Source organism: Ranitomeya variabilis, chromosome 7, assembly GCF_051348905.1.
Source record: "Ranitomeya variabilis isolate aRanVar5 chromosome 7, aRanVar5.hap1, whole genome shotgun sequence".
Lineage (NCBI taxonomy): Eukaryota > Metazoa > Chordata > Amphibia > Anura > Dendrobatidae > Ranitomeya > Ranitomeya variabilis.
In genome coordinates, this window is record NC_135238.1 from 49192559 (window position 1) to 49210142 (window position 17584).

General features: G+C 42.0%; 1 pseudogene across 1 annotated transcript in view; it reads left to right on the top strand.

Annotated features, from left to right (window-relative positions):
• The window catches only part of LOC143786235 (uncharacterized), a 101919-nt pseudogene that overhangs the window by 48449 nt on the left and 35886 nt on the right, over positions 1 to 17584 (top strand). The window contains exons 5-6 of the transcript XR_013218250.1: positions 2454 to 2558; positions 8149 to 10127. The product of XR_013218250.1 is annotated as an uncharacterized LOC143786235 (transcript). The remainder of the gene's footprint in view (positions 1 to 2453; positions 2559 to 8148; positions 10128 to 17584) is intronic.

Sequence of the window (17584 nt, forward strand, 5' to 3'; positions counted from 1 at the left end):
TGAAAGGACTGTGAAAAAGCATATTCTTGAGCTTTTCAGGCTATGTGCCCACGATCAGGAAATAGCAGCGTAGGACACAGCGTATTTCACGATCCGTGCGCATTTACCGCATCTAATGACTGACTATTGGTGAAACTACGCAGTGGATGATTGACGTGCTGCGGTTCATAGACCGGCTCTGTGGGTGAGTTTACGCAATGCTAAATAGAAGTACAGTGGGCATGGAATTTCTATAAATCGCAATCACTGTGCTGGCAATGCAGAACGCAGCGTTTTGGATGCAGCGCAGATGCTCAGTGTCCAAAACTCTGCTATTCCTGATTGGGGACACGTACCCTAAATGATATTTCCAATTCATTAGATCGCCGCACTTTGAATGCACCTAAACCTGTTATATTACAGCATTCACGTAGCACCAGGAGCTTCCAGGTTTTTGGCATTGAAAAATTACATAAACCATCCAGGAGAGGAGATTATCAGCAGCTTCTATTAGCCAAAGAAACTTTTTGAATTCCTAGTCTGTAAATTAGATTCCCACAGGGTTTAAATTCAAAGAGGAATATTACGTTCCATTATTAGTTCCATGTGGTTCCAGACCATTTTTCACATGCAATACATTCATACAGGGTTCTATCTAGGTTGGGAATCTCCATTAATAACTGCTTTCTCTTTAGCTATACATATTTACTACAGCATCCAAATAGTAACAGCAGATTTTTGTGTTATTTACATTGAAAAATTGTAAAAACGAGCTAGGTAAAGAGTTCATCAATACCCCCGTCCCCTTCAAAATACAGTATATAGACAATGTTGTATTCCTTGATTAGTTCCACGTGTGTGTGTGTGTGTGTGTGTGTGTGTGTGTGTGTGTGTGTGTGTGTGTGTGTGTGTATGTATATATATATATCTTTCATACAGGGTTCCATCTAGGTTGGAAATTTCCCTTTAAATGCAGCCAAATTTTTTGGATTTTTCAAACCAGACTCGTGCAGTGATTGTAATTTAGAGAGGGATGTTGTGTTTCATTATTAGTTCCAGATGGTTCTATTTCATTACATTTGTACAGCTTTTCTTCGAGGTTGGTAATTCCCCTAGCAATGTATGGTGATCCCATCACAGTATGATGCCTCAACTGTGATCTCCACAAAGCCATCCACATAGTATAATGGGCCCATATAGTCCTCCATGCAGTATAGTGGAACCCCCGTAGTCATCCATACAAAATAGTTGGTCCAACATAGTATTATGTATAATATGATGGGAATCAAATAGTCTTCAATACAGAGCAATGACTCTATATAGTACTCTATACAGAATAATGGCCCGCATAGTCCTCCATACAGTATAATGGGCTCCACATAGTCCTGCATACAATATAATGGGCACGAAATAGTGTTCTATTCAGTGTAATGACTCCAAATAGTCCTCCATACACTATAATGGCCACACATAGTCCACATTACAGTTTAATGGCCCCGCATAGTCCTCCAAGCAGTAGAATGGACCCAAAATAGTCCTCCATGCAGTGTAATGGCTCCACATAGTCATCCATACAGTATAATGTCCCTACATTGTCCTCCATACTGTATAATGCCCTCCCATAGTCTTCCATAGAGAATAATAATGGGCCCCACAAAGTATTTCAAACAATATAATGGCCAAAGATATTCCTCCATACGTTATAATAGCCTCACATATTCATCCCTACAGTATAATTTGCCACACATAGTCCTGTATTCAGAATAATGTCCCAACATAGCCCTCCATACAGTATAATGGCCCCACAAAGTCCTCCATACAGTAAATTGATCCCTACATTAAAAAATAAATACTCAGCTCTCCCCGGGGCCCCACTTCTCCAATCTACTCAGCAAGCACTGTGGAGCTCTTCAGTCTGCATAGCGGGAGCGAAATAGAGATGTTATTGCACCTGCTGCACTGAGATGGCAGACGCAGAGGGAGATTGATGGCTGACGCTCCCTTCTTCATCATTGCTTTCAACTGCATTGGCATCAAGGATGCAAGTAAATATTAAAAAATGGGTGGACGACTTTTCTAACATGACATTTATATCAGAAGTGAATGCCATAAAAAACTGCTAAATTGCTTCCAACCTCACAAAAAAAGTGTCTCAAAAATACAACATTTCCAGACAAAATATTCCTGAAATGATGGAAAATTAAAAATGCTAGTGCATCTGAAATGTGAAGACACAATAATGAAGGAAATCAATTTGCCATAATGCAGTTACTTACAGTGACGCCTGCTTCTATCACTACACGCCGCCGCATTGACTGAGGGCAGCCCCAGTTATATACTGTAGGAGGCGGAGATTTCAGCATCTTTTGGCGGCTCAAGTACCCCATGAGCTTGTAGTAAAAGCCTCCATCTAGATCATTCCAATTAAGTTTTCCTTCTGTCTGTGACTTTTACATTATTACTTTCACAGCTTTGACATCAAGGCAAATATCTGAAGAAAATCAAATCTGAAGCCATAATGGAGAAAAGAAAACACGATGTGCGATATGATGATTGGTGCAAAGAGGACGTTCCTACAGGTAATTGCCCCAGTGAGAGTCACCATCAAATAGAGCAGAGAAGAGTCAATTTCTCCTCATTCACCGGACCGGACAATTTTAGGCTTGAAGCTATATGTTATGTGTTTTCTCAGCTTTTTTGGCTAGCGATTCCTACTTTCAGCTAAAATACAGATTATATATGGCTAACAATGTAATGACGCAATATGTAATAAGACCGGATGTGTATCTATAACTTGGATATAAGCAGGGCCATATTTAGACAAAGTGGGGCCCTGGGCAAAAGTTTAAAGTCATGTCCCAAATGCTCACATATTTCACCATCACACAGAAACATTTCTGTTGTATTTACATGTGCTGAGTTCAGGCAGCTTAATGAGCGTGATCGAAAATATTGAAGTCGCTTGATGCTTGTTTCCCAGCCTCTTTAGGGTATGTTCCCAAGTTCAGTAATTGGCAGCGCTTTGGATGCAGCACATGTCCGCTACTGGCTATTGAATGTAGGTGGTTCCGCATATGTTCATTGAACCGCGCGGATTCACCGTGTCCAATACATCGTACGGGTGAAATTTACCTTGATAAAGCTGCCATCTCCTTAAAGATAAATAGACATGCTACAGTCTGGAGAGACACAACGCATGTCCTTCTCCGAGGGTGAGCCACGGGCCTCTATGCATGCATGGTGTGCATGGGATTTCTTGAAATCCCATACACTATGCTGTAACATCTGGAAGCTACAAGAGTACACTGTGTCCAACCTGTATTGTTTACTGACCGAGTGAACCTACCCTTAAGGCTGTGGAAGAATGATTGGTACAGATAGTCCTCAATACAGTATAATGCAGGTCCCATATAGTCGAAGAAAAAATAGGAGATCCAGCTCAACGAGGTAGTGAATAAAAACATTACTTTATTCACTTCAAATCATGTTCAGTGGAGGATAAAACATCAGCAGCAACAGAGATAAAAAGCGATATCAACGCGTTTCTGGTGACCAAGCACCCTTAATCATGATATCTGTTATATGACTTGTCTCACACTTTTATACTAAGATCCGGTGAACACACCGGTACTGCAGTTGATTAACATAATTGCTAGACAAAGTGAAGACACATAGAAGTGAATGCAAACTAAGAGTTAAAACAAAAACAAATACTTCGGCTAGATGGAGATACAAAATATAATTTACAGAGTGAATAATTTTGAAGTTATAAATTTGTATGAAAATCACGAAGATATTTGAAATATGTAAAATTTAATTTGACATGATCATTTTATAAATCTGAAGGTCCCATATAGTACATATAGTGAAATGCAGACCTCCTCAGAGTATATTACAGCACCCCTCAGAGTTTACTGCAGCCCCCCTCAGAGTATACTGCAGCCCTCCTCATAGAGTACAATTATGCCCCCTCAGAGTATACTGCAGCCCTCCTCATAGAGTATAATGTAGTCCCATCATAGAGCATAATACAGCCCCTTCAGAGTATAATTCAGCCCAATAAGAGTACAATGCAGTGCCACTAGAGTATAATGCAGCTCCCTCAGAGTATAATGCAATCTCACACACACACAGTATAATTCAGCTCCCCAATAAATACACAACCACACAAAAAATAAAAAAATAATAACATACAGTATAGTGCAGCCCCCACACACACAGTATAATGCAGTCCCCAACACACAGAATAGTGCAGTCTCGCCACACACAGTATAATGCAGCCGCACACATACATAGTATAGTGCATTCCCCCCACAAAAAGTATAGTGCAGAAGACACACACACGCTATAATGCATAAACACACACACAATACTTACCTCTCCTCATTCCCCCCTGCTCTGCCTTCTGCAGAGCGTCTCAACTCCTCAGCTGGCACACGCTGAGTCAGAGGCAGAGGGGGAGTGATGGGAGATTGAATGTCATCTGACGCGCTCTCCTGCATCACTGCTTTAATAATAATAATAATAATAATAATCTTTATTTATATAGCGCCAACATATTCCGCAGCGCTTTACAGTTTAACAGTTTCAAACACAACAGTCATAGGTAACAACGTTAACAATACAGTAATAAAGCAAAAATAAGATAAAATAAGACAAAATAAGATGACCCTGCTTGTGAGAGCTTACAATCTACAATGAGGTGGGGAGATACAAAGCACAGGTGTGTATTTACAATGGTGTATTTACAGTGATGGTCCAGCCATCTTCCGGGGGTGGGGGTAGATGGAAGTAGTGAATGGGTTACACACGCACAAAAACATAAAATGAGTTTGATTAGGGAACGTGATAGGCCGCTCTGAACAAATGTGTTTTGAGCGAGCGCCTAAAGCTATGCAAGTTGTGGATGGTCCTAATGTCTTGGGGTAGAGCATTCCAGAGGATTGGCGCAGCACGGGAGAAGTCTTGGAGTCGGGAGTGGGAGGTACGGATTAGTGCAGAGGTTAGTCGAAAGTCATTTGCAGAGCGCAGAGGTCGGTTAGGCCGATAGACAGAAATGAGGGAGGAGATGTAAGAGGGTGCCGCACTATGGAGAGCTTTGTGGGTGAGAACAAGTACTTTGAATTGTATCCTGTAATGAATGGGCAGCCAGTGTAACGACTGGCGAAGAGCGGACACGTCCGAGTAACGATTAGCCAGATGGACGACCCTGGCTGCTGCATTAAGGATAGACTGGAGAGGGGAAAGTCGAGTGAGGGGGAGGCCAATTAATAGAGCGTTACAGTAGTCCAGACGGGAGTGGATTAGGGCGACAGTGAGAGTTTTTGTTGTCTCCATGGTGAGAAAAGGGCGGATTCTAGAGATGTTCTTTAGGTGTAAGCGGCACGAGCGGGCAAGACATTGTATGTGGGAGGTGAAGGAGAGATCGGAGTCAAACATAACACCCAGACAGCGTGCCTGCTGCCGGGGTGTTATGATGGTGCCACCCACGGAGAGGGAAATGTCAGATTTAGGGAGGTTAGTAGAGGGCGGGAGCAGAAGAAGTTCAGTTTTGGAGAGGTTGAGTTTCAGATAGAGAGCGGACATGATGTTGGAGACTGCAGACAGACAGTCAGTGGCGTTCTGTAGTACAGCAGGGGTAAGGTCAGGGGCTGACATGTATAGTTGTGTGTCATCAGCATAAAGATGGTACTGAAAGCCAAATCTGCTGATGGTCTGTCCAATTGGGGCTGTGTAGAGGGAGAAGAGAAGGGGGCCAAGGACTGAGCCCTGGGGTACCCCGACAGTGAGAGGAAGAGGAGATGAAGTGGAGCCAGAGAACAGAACACTGAAGGAGCGTTCAGAAAGATAGGAGGAGAACCAGGAGAGAGCAGTGTCCTTAATGCCTAGTGACTGGAGCCTAGAGAGTAGGAGAGGGTGGTCAACAGTGCTATATCGGCATGTATGATGCTGATAAGTTGAAGGCGGGTAGGTGCCGGGCTCCTCTTACACACGGGCAACATAATGGCCACTGGCTGGGAGCCCCTGGAGAAGCCGGGGCCCTAAACAGCTGCCTGTTCTGCCTGCCCTGGATTGAAGAATAGACTAGGATGATAGAGCATCAAAGATTCAAAGATACGCATAAAACTTTATGGGCAAAGTATCTAGTTTAGTGTTTAATATCATATCCATCATGGCTATGGTTTCACGATTAATATGGAACCTAAGTAACCTATTGATATACTGAACTTGCTGGGGCTTAAAAAACTGTTTTAACACAATTTTCTCATAGTCACAGCAAAGAGTAGATAATAAGAGAAAGCAGGAAATTGCTTGGCCTGATCCATCTTTATATTTTCTCTATGGCCATGTCTTCCTAATGCACGACCATACGGCTCCTCTATTCTGCATGCAACAGTCATCGATTGTGTGAGACAGACACCACCCAGTAGTACTGATGCCTGAGCATTTCTCTAGGCATAAGTGACACAATATGATCAAGTCCTGCACTCTGTCACATAGATGATGGGGTGCCAGTGGTATAGAATAGATATAATTTCTACAGCACACACTAAAAGATGGTATACAGAAACCACTTATTATTATTTATTATTCAACAAAATGGGGGGAGAGAAAATTTTTTCCCACATCATGAATCGGTGCTTGTTACAGGCCAATATCTGCCTGCGTAAATAAACCCTTACAGATAACCTGTCAGCTACAAAAATGCTATTTACTTGTAGATATATTGGTAACGTGTAGGAAAATAATATTTAAAGCATGTTAGGCTGTTTTACTGGGAAAGCGGCTACCAGTAATTGAAGTTATATTTTCCCTATAGCCGCTTGCTTCCAGTCATTGAGGTGTTGCATGAAGCTCTAACCTAGAGAGGTTACTGCTACAGCCCTCTACTTCTCCTGAAGTATAAAATCGAGTGGCTGCAAGGAGAATATAATTTCATCAATGGAAGTATCAACTCTGTAAGTAACCCCTTTCTCGTGTACAGCACCATTAATGGTGCTATATAAATAATAATAATCAATGAGCACTGATTGATAGTATAAGAATTTGATTGTGGCTTATTAGCTTTCATTTTTATGTAGCAATAATGATTTCTTTCCTTATCTCATGGCTTTTTATTAATGAATAATGTTGAGCATTCCGATACTGCAAATATCGGGTATCGGCCGATATTCGCTGTAACGGAATTCCGATACAGAGTTCCGATATTTTTGTGATATCGGAAATCGGAATCGCAAGTTTCTATAAGTTCCCAGGCGTGTGCGGTGCGTATGGTTCCCAGGGTCTGGAGGAGAGGAGACTCTCCTTCAGGCCCTGGGATCCATATTCATGTAAAAAATAAAGAATAAAAATAAAAAATATGGATATACTCATCCTCGGACGGGCCCTGGCTCTCACCGGTGCAAGCGTCTGCCTCCGTTCCTAAGAATGCAGTGAGTGTAGGACCTGCGCTGACGTCGCGGCTTGTGATTGGTTGCGTGAGCAGTCACATGAGCGGTCATGTGACCAATCACAAGCCGCGACGTCATCGAAGGTCCTTCACTCTGCATTCTTAGGAACGGAGGCAGACGCTTGCAGCGGTGAGAGCCAGGGCCCGTCCGAGGGTGAGTATATCCATATTTTTTAGTTTTATTCTTTATTTTTTACATGAATATGGATCCCAGGGCCTGAAGGAGAGTCTCCTCTCCTTCAGACCCTGGGAACCATCCAGGATCACTTCCGATATTTGTGTCCCATTGACTTGTATTGGTATCGGCGATATCCGATATTTTTTGGATATCGGCCGATCCAATCCGATACCGATACTTTCAAATATCGGAAGGTATCGCTTAACACTATTAATGAAGTATATTCTCAATTTACACAAAGGGGATGATGTGCTGTCGACAATGATCATTTTAATTCTCATATAAACTATGCGACCAATGGCAAATGTTTTATTATTTGATGATTGCACTGGCCAATGATTGAGAATAAACATTAGAACAATTGATTCTTTGTGGAATCATCACATTATTCAAATTATACTTTAGTGATAGAACATTGCTACACACCTTGCAATTTGTATGTAACTTTTTTATGTTTACTTTTCTTAATATTTTGCATTTAGATAAACATAAGTATTAAGGTTATTTTGCACAAAAATTAAATCAGATTTATTCTTAGCAGATGGCCGCACCAGGAGCTCTGAAAGACATCTCATATGTTTGGATTTTAAAGCACATGATTGTAGCATTGCACAAGACCAATATGAAGAGCTTGACAACATCTCAGACAAGGATCCTTTTAAAGTACAATGTCCTAATTCATCACAGACTGTTGAGAAAAATAAAAGTCACAAAATAAGTGTGGAAAATGAAAGAGCTCCCACAAGGAAGAAGCCGTTGTCATGTTTAGAACATGAGGAATGTTTTACAGAGAAATCAATTCTTGTTACACATGAGAAAATTCAAACAAGAGAGAAGCCATTTTTATGTTCAGAATGTGGAAAATGTTTTAAACAGAAATCATCTCTTGCTGCACATGAGAGAATTCACACAGGAGAGAAGCCATTTTCATGTTCAGAATGTGGAAAATGTTTTACAGAGAAATCTCATCTTGTTAGACATGAGAGAATTCACACAGGAGAGAAGACATTTTCATGTCCAGAATGTGAAAAATGTTTTAAAGAGAAATCTGATCTTGTTACACATGAGAGAATTCACACAGGAGAGAAGCCATTTTCATGTTCAGAATGTGGAAAATGTTTTACACAGAAATCATCTCTTGCTGCACATGAGAGAATTCACACAGGACAGAAGCCATTTTCATGTTCAGAATGTGGAAAATGTTTTACACAGAAATCATCTCTTGTTGCACATGAGAAAACTCACACAGGAGAGAAGCCATTTTCATGTTCAGAATGTGGAAAATGTTTTTCAGAGAAATCTCATCTTGTTAGACATGAGAGAATTCACACAGGAGAGAAGCCATTTTCATGTTCAGAATGTGGAAAATGTTTTAGTAAGAAATTTCAACTTGTTACACATGAGAGAATTCACACAGGAGAGAAGCCATTTTCATGTTCAGAATGTGGAAAATGTTTTAGTAAGAAATTTCAACTTGTTACACATGAGAGAATTCACACAGGAGAGAAGACATTTTCATGTCCAGAATGTGAAAAATGTTTTAAAGAGAAATCTGATCTTGTTAGACATGAAAGAATTCACACAGGAGAGAAGACATTTTCATGTTCAGAATGTGGAAAATGTTTTACACAGAAATCATCTCTTGTTGCACATGAGAGAATTCACACAGGACAGAAGCCATTTTCATGTTCAGAATGTGGAAAATGTTTTACACAGAAATCATCTCTTGTTGCACATGAGAAAACTCACACAGGAGAGAAGCCATTTTCATGTTCAGAATGTGGAAAATGTTTTTCAGAGAAATCTCATCTTGTTAGACATGAGAGAATTCACACAGGAGAGAAGCCATTTTCATGTTCAGAATGTGGAAAATGTTTTAGTAAGAAATTTCAACTTGTTACACATGAGAGAATTCACACCGGAGAGAAGCCATTTTCATGTTCAGAATGTGGAAAATGTTTTAGTAAGAAATTTCAACTTGTTACACATGAGAGAATTCACACAGGAGAGAAGACATTTTCATGCTCAGAATGTGGAAAATGTTTTACACAGAAAGCAAATCTTGTTAAACATGAGAGAATTCACACATAAGTGAAGCCATTTTCATGTTCAGAATGTGGAAAATGTTTTAGTCGAAAATCAGTTCTTGTTACACATGAGAGAATTCACACTGGAGAGAAGCAATTTTCATGTTCAGAATGTGGAAAGTGTTTTACAGAGAAATCTCATCTTGTTAGACATGAGAGAAATCACACAGGAGAGAAGCCATTTTCATGTTCAGAATGTGGAAAATGTTTTAGTAAGAAATTTCAACTTGTTACACATGAGAGAATTCACACAGGAGAGAAGCCATTTTCATGTTCAGAATGTGGAAAATGTTTTAGTAAGAAATTTCAACTTGTTACACATGAGAGAATTCACACAGGAGAGAAGACATTTTCATGCTCAGAATGTGGAAAATGTTTTACACAGAAAGCAAATCTTGTTAAACATGAGAGAATTCACACATAAGTGAAGCCATTTTCATGTTCAGAATGTGGAAAATGTTTAGTCGAAAATCAGTTCTTGTTACACATGAGAGAATTCACACTGGAGAGAAGCAATTTTCATGTTCAGAATGTGGAAAGTGTTTTACAGAGAAATCTCATCTTGTTAGACATGAGAGAATTCACACAGCAGTGAAGCCATTTTCATATTCAGAATGTGGAAAATGTTTTAGTCAACAATCAGTTCTTGTTGCACATGAGAGAATTCACACAGGAGAGAACCCATTTTCATGTTCAAAATGTGGAAAATGCTTTAGTCGAAAATCAAATCTAGTTACACGTGTGAGAATTCACACAGGAACTAAGCCATTTTCATATTCAGAATATGGGATATTTTTTTCATTTAAATCTCAACTTATTAGACATCAGAGAACTCATATTGGGAAGAATGCATTTTAATCCTTTAGTGACCAAACTCTATTTTTCAAATCTGGCATGTGTTACTTTATGTGGTAATAACGGTGGAATATCCCACATCCCAGTTATTCTGAGAATATTTTGTTCCTGACGTTATATTTTATTTTATTAATAAATTTAATAAACATTTGCAATATTCAAACTTTGAATGTTGATACCTGTAAACTAATATTTACCTTATCTTCTACTGTATGTCAGAATAATGTTTCAAATGTCATTTCATTTTGGTGGAAAGGTTAAAGGTTTAGCAGCAATTTTTCATTATTTTATGGCAATGTATAAAAATTATATTTTTAGGGACCTATTCAGTTTTGAAGTGACTTTGAGGAACGTATATAGTGGACACTCCCCTAAAGAGATGCCATTTTAAAAATAACAACCCTTAAAGTATACAACACTGCTGTCATTAAATTTGCTAACTCTTCAGGAGTTTCATGAGAAATGATGCAAAGCCAAATTAATGGAAAGAAAAATTGTGGTGATCTCATGATGTTTGTGTGGGAAGGTGGGGAGTAGTGTACAGCCAATATAATATGAAAGGACTATGGGGTCCATCATAGTGTGTTGGGGGACTGTGGAGAATATTATTACAATATGTGTAGGGGCAATTATCATACTGCAGGAGGGGCTATCATTTTGCATGGGGTGGGGCTGTAGGGGTTACAATCGTACTTGGTGGAGGAAACGTGAGTGTCACTATTAACTGTGTTTGGGCTACTAACGCTATCATGCTGTGTGGCAGGGTTCTAGTTGCCACCTATATACAGTGATGGGAGCTGTGAGGCATCATACTGAGTATAGGAAGCTGTGGGATTATTGTCTACGTTTTCCAATGCATGGATCTGCAGGCTTAGAGATGTGTGAGCCCTGAGCTGACTTTTTTATTTATACCATTTTGTTTTGATTGCTTATTGCATTTTTTTATGTTGTTTTATGTTGCAGCAGCTGAAAAATAAAGGTTCTGGCATGTTGATGTTTTTTTGTATGACATTTACAGATCAGATTAATCAATTTTACAATTTGATTAATTAGACTTTTCCAGATGTGAAATTACCACATGGGTATTTTTTTATTTTTCTATTTTTAATGGAATGAACCATCAGACAGTTGCTTGTACTAAAGTATTATTGTCTTTGAAATAGAGAAAAAGGTGAACTTCACCAGAATGGTCTTATTCACACTTTGCATTTAACGCCGGATCCTTTAAGTAAACTGAATGTATACATAGCATATTTAACTGGTCTTCGGTGCTCAGCAAAGAAAAAACAGACCTGATGAAGCGATTAACGTGAAACGGCCGTCGTCCACTCTTGCACTCCCCGCATGCCTCCTATGCCTGCATATCCCCATCCAAGTTTTTTTCACACAGATGAAATAAAAGAACTTTGATATCCTTCTCAACGTGGTGAGTGCCGCAAGACTGTTAGCGCCCCGTAATTGCGTAGAGAGATTGAGTAGATGGTTGGTTTGAAAAGCGCACCCCTGGTCTACGTACCGTTATTGCTGCTGTCAGAGAATGACAGTGGCATTCAAGAGGTTAAGGGCCGCGTACAGATCTTCTCTCTACCTGACGCGGTCAGGTCGGGGTCACACTAAAGAGGAATACGGATGAGAGAGAGGTGCAAAAACAACGCATTGCACACGGAGCAATGTTTCTCTATGGGGTAGCTCCCAACAGCCGTATATTTCTCCGCCGTATTTTTCGGGCTGAGAAAATTGCAGCATGCTGTGTTTGTCAGCATATTGCACAAAAAATCTGACAATGAAAGGCAAGAAAAATATGGATTACAAATGGACCACACTTGAGACTTGCGAGAAATACGCACCGATGTTCTATAGAAAAGCTGGCAATTTAATGCAGTGTACAGCAAAATCACACTTAAAGGTTAAAATAGAATAGATAAAATTAGGGTTGAGCGAAATGGGTCGACCATTTTCAGAAGTCGCCGACTTTTGGCAAAGTCGGGTTTCATGAAACCCGACCCGACCTGTTATGACCCCAATGGCGAGGGTCTCAGAGGAACGTGGAAGTCTGCAGAATACAAAAATCCAGCTCATAGGGCAGTGGTAACTGGGTTGACCATATATCTACTCCTAACGCCAACACTAGAAGTAGCCGGGGATCATTCCTACGTTGATTCTAGATGACACGCGCCAGCCGGAGAATCTAGCTACCCCTAGTAGAGGAAAACAAAGACCTTTCTTGCCTCCAGAGAAGGGGACCCCAAAGCTGGATAGAAGCCCCCCACAAATAATGACGGTGAGGTAAGAGGAAATGACAAACACAGAAATGAACCAGGTTTAGCACAGAGAGGCCCGCTTACTGATAGCAGAATAAAGAAAGGTAACTTATATGGTCAACAAAAACCCTATCAAAATCCACACTGGAAATTCAAGAACCCCCGAACCGTCTAACGGTCCGGGGGGAGAACACCAGCCCCCTAGAGCTTCCAGCAAAGGTCAGGATATAGATTTGGAACAAGCTGGACAAAAATACAAAACCAAAACAAATAGCAAAAAGCAAAAGGCAGACTTAGCTGATATAACTGGAACCAGGATCAGTAGACAAGAGCACAGCAGACTAGCTCTGATAACTACGTTGCCAGGCATAGAACTGAAGGTCCAGGGAGCTTATATAGCAACACCCCTAACTAACGACCCAGGTGCGGATAAAAGGAATGACAGAAAAACCAGAGTCAAAAAACTAGTAACCACTAGAGGGAGCAAAAAGCAAATTCACAACAGTACCCCCCCCCTTAGTGAGGGGTCACCGAACCCTCACCACGACCACCAGGGCGATCAGGATGAGCGGCATGAAAGGCACGAACTAAATCGGCCGCATGAACATCAGAGGAGACCACCCAGGAATTATCCTCCTGACCATAGCCCTTCCACTTGACCAGGTACTGAAGCCTCCGCCTGGAGAGGCGAGAATCCAAGATCTTCTCCACCACGTACTCCAACTCGCCCTCAACCAACACCGGAGCAGGAGGCTCAGCAGAAGGAACTACAGGCACAATGTACCGCCGCAACAAGGACCTATGAAATACATTGTGAATAGCAAACGACACAGGAAGATCCAGACGAAAAGATACAGGATTAAGGATTTCCAATATCTTGTAAGGCCCAATAAAACGAGGTTTAAATTTGGGAGAGGAGACCTTCATAGGAACAAAGCGGGAAGAAAGCCATACCAAATCCCCAACGCGTAGTCGGGGACCCACACCGCGGCGGCGGTTGGCAAAGCGCTGAGCCTTCTCCTGTGACAACTTCAAGTTGTCCACCACATGATTCCAGATCTGCTGCAACCTATCCACCACAGAATCCACCCCAGGACAGTCAGAAGGCTCCACATGACCCGAAGAAAAGCGAGGATGGAAACCAGAGTTGCAGATAAAAGGCGAAACCAAGGTGGCGGAACTAGCCCGATTATTAAGGGCAAACTCAGCCAACGGCAAGAATGTCACCCAATCGTCCTGATCAGCAGAGACAAAACACCTCAAATAAGCCTCCAAAGTCTGATTGGTTCGCTCCGTCTGTCCATTAGTCTGAGGATGGAAAGCAGACGAAAACGACAAATCAATGCCCATCCTACTACAAAAGGATCGCCAGAACCTGGAAACGAACTGGGATCCTCTGTCTGACACAATATTCTCAGGGATGCCGTGCAAACGAACCACGTTCTGAAAAAACACAGGAACCAGATCGGAAGAGGAAGGCAGCTTAGGCAAAGGAACCAAATGGACCATCTTGGAGAAGCGATCACATATCACCCAGATAACGGACATGCCCTGAGATAGCGGAAGATCAGAAATGAAATCCATGGAGATATGTGTCCAAGGTCTCTTCGGGACAGGCAAGGGCAAGAGCAAACCGCTGGCACGAGAACAGCAAGGCTTAGCTCGAGCACAAGTCCCACAGGACTGCACAAATGACCGCACATCCCTTGACAAGGAAGGCCACCAAAAGGACCTGGCCACCAGATCTCTGGTGCCAAAAATTCCCGGGTGACCTGCCAACACCGAGGAATGAACCTCGGAAATGACTCTGCTGGTCCACTTACCCGGGACAAACAGTCTGTCAGGTGGACAAGACTCAGGCCTATCAGCCTGAAAACTCTGCAACACACGTCGCAGATCCGGAGAAATAGCTGACAAGATAACTCCATCTTTAAGAATACCAACAGGATCAGCGACTCCAGGAGCATCAGGCACAAAGCTCCTAGAAAGAGCATCGGCCTTCACATTCTTTGAACCTGGTAAATACGAGACAACAAAATCAAAGCGGGAGAAAAACAATGACCAGCGGGCCTGTCTCGGATTAAGGCGTTTAGCAGACTCGAGATACATCAGATTTTTGTGATCAGTCAAGACCACCACACGATGCTTAGCACCCTCGAGCCAATGACGCCACTCCTCAAATGCCCATTTCATGGCCAACAACTCCCGATTGCCCACATCATAATTTCGCTCGGCAGGCGAAAACTTCCTAGAGAAAAAGGCACAAGGTTTCATAACAGAGCAACCAGGGCCTCTCTGCGACAAAACGGCCCCTGCCCCAATCTCCGAAGCATCCACCTCAACCTGAAAGGGAAGTGAGACGTCAGGCTGGCACAAAACAGGCGCCGAAGTAAACCGGCGTTTCAACTCCTGGAACGCCTCCACGGCAGCAGGAGCCCAGTTAGCTACATCGGAGCCCTTCTTGGTCATATCCGTCAAAGGTTTCACAATGCTAGAAAAATTAGCGATAAAACGACGGTAGAAGTTAGCGAAGCCCAAGAACTTCTGAAGACTCTTAACTGACGAGGGCTGAGTCCAATCAAGAATAGCTCGGACCTTGACTGGGTCCATCTCCACAGCAGAAGGGGAAAAAATGAACCCCAAAAAGGGAACCTTCTGTACACCAAAGAGACACTTTGAGCCCTTGACAAACAAAGAATTTTCACGCAAAATTTTAAAGACCAACCTGACCTGCTCCACATGCGAATCCCAATTATCAGAAAAAACCAAAATATCATCCAGATAAACAATCAAAAATTTATCCAGATACTTCCGGAAAATGTCATGCATAAAGGACTGAAAAACTGAAGGCGCATTGGAGAGCCCAAAAGGCATCACCAAGTACTCAAAATGACCCTCGGGCGTATTGAATGCGGTTTTCCATTCATCACCTTGCTTAATGCGCACAAGGTTGTACGCACCACGAAGGTCTATCTTGGTGAACCACTTGGCACCCTTAATCCGGGCAAACAAGTCAGACAACAGCGGTAAAGGATACTGAAATTTGACAGTGATCTTATTTAAAAGCCGATAATCAATACAAGGTCTCAAAGATCCGTCCTTTTTTGCCACAAAAAAGAATCCCGCACCAAGAGGGGAAGAAGACGGACGAATATGTCCTTTCTCCAGAGACTCCTTGATATATGAACGCATAGCGGTATGTTCAGGTACCGACAGATTAAACAGTCTTCCCTTAGGAAATTTACTGCCTGGGATCAAATCTATAGCACAGTCACAGTCCCTATGAGGAGGTAGTGCACTGGACTCAGACTCACTGAAGACATCCTGATAATCAGACAAATACTCCGGAACTTCCGAAGGCGTAGAAGAAGCAATAGACACAGGCAGGGAATCCCCATGAATACCACGACAGCCCCAACTTGAGACTGACATAGCCTTCCAGTCCAGGACTGGATTATGGGTCTGTAACCATGGCAGCCCTAAAACAACCAAATCATGCATCTTATGTAAAACCAGGAAACGTATCACCTCGTGGTGTTCAGGAGTCATGCACATGGTAACCTGTGTCCAATACTGCGGTTTATTTGCTGCCAATGGTGTAGCATCAATACCCCTAAGAGGAATAGGATTTTCTAATGGTTCAAGAGTAAAACCACAGCGCTTAGCAAATGAGAGATCCATGAGACTCAGGGCAGCACCTGAATCTACAAACGCCATGACAGGATAAGATGACAGTGAGCAAATCAAAGTTACAGATAGAATAAATTTAGGTTGCAAATTACCAACGGTGACAGGACTAACAACCTTAGCTATACGTTTAGAGCATGCTGAGATAACATGTGTAGAATCACCACAGTAGTAGCACAAGCCATTCCGGCGTCTATGAATTTTCCGCTCATTTCTAGTCAGGATTCTATCACATTGCATTAAATCAGGTGTCTGTTCAGACAACACCATGAGGGAATTTGCGGTTTTTTTATCACATTGCACCGAATTAGGTGTCTGTTCAGACAACACCATGAGGGAATTTGCGGTTTTGCGCTCCCGCAACCGCCGGTCAATTTGAATAGCCAGTGCCATAGTATCATTCAGACCTGTGGGAATGGGAAAACCCACCATAACATTCTTAATGGCTTCAGAAAGGCCATTTCTAAAATTAGCGGCCAGTGCACACTCGTTCCAATGTGTCAGCACGGACCATTTCCGAAATTTTTGGCAATACACTTCAGCCTCGTCCTGCCCCTGAGACATAGCCAGCAAGGCCTTTTCTGCCTGAATCTCAAGATTGGGTTCCTCATAAAGTAAACCAAGCGCCAGAAAAAACGCATCAAGATCAGCCAATGCCGGATCTCCTGGCGCCAGCGAAAAAGCCCAATCCTGAGGGTCGCCCCGTAAGAACGAAATAACAATTTTTACTTGCTGAGCAGAATCTCCAGATGAACAGGGTCTCAGGGACAAAAACAATTTACAATTATTCACGAAATTCCTAAACTTAAACCTGTCTCCGGAAAACAGTTCAGGAATCGGTATTTTAGGTTCTGACCTAGGATTTCTGATAACATAGTCTTGTATGCCCTGCACACGAGTAGCCAGCTGGTCCACACTTGTAATCAAGGTCTGGACATTCATGTCTGCAGCAAGCATAGCCACTCTGAGGTAAAGGGGAAGAAGAAAAAAAAAACTCAGAATCTTCTTTCTTATAATCCCTCTTCTGCAATGCATTAAACATTTAATACTGGCCTGGCAAACTGTTATGACCCCAATGGCGAGGGTC